The sequence below is a fragment of the Bison bison genome, unplaced genomic scaffold (genome assembly GCF_000754665.1).
Source record: "Bison bison bison isolate TAMUID 2011002044 unplaced genomic scaffold, Bison_UMD1.0 scf7180017864535, whole genome shotgun sequence".
NCBI lineage: Eukaryota > Metazoa > Chordata > Mammalia > Artiodactyla > Bovidae > Bison > Bison bison.
The window spans coordinates 34,566-34,899 of NW_011495084.1; the positions used below are offsets into that span (position 1 = coordinate 34,566).

A 334-nucleotide genomic window follows, 5' to 3' on the forward strand; every position below is an offset into this window, starting at 1 on the left:
ACCCATATTTTTGGGGAAAATGATTAGTTATGTTGAAAACTATGATCCCAATGATTCTGCCGCTTTGCATGGAGCCTACGGCTACGCGGCAGCGCTGAGCGCCTGCGTGCTCGTGTGGGCCGTTCTGCACCACTTGTGCTTCTACCACATGCAGCGTGTGGGGATGAGGCTGAGAGTAGCCGTGTGCCACATGATCTACCGCAAGGTGAGTGTCGCTAGGTACCATGGTGTGTACCTCCCCTGAATCCTCAGGGACATTTAGGGAAAGTTCTCTGTAAATTACAAATTTTGTAACTGGGATTGTTTACACCTTCCTAGAGAAGCTTGCTTTTGC

The 334-nt window shown here is 49.7% G+C and overlaps 1 protein-coding gene across 1 annotated transcript in view; it reads left to right on the forward strand.

The window, feature by feature from the left end:
• Nucleotides 1-334, forward strand: part of LOC104982634 (multidrug resistance-associated protein 4-like) — a 69,649-nt gene that overhangs the window by 17,786 nt on the left and 51,529 nt on the right. The gene's annotated exons all lie outside the window — the stretch shown is intronic.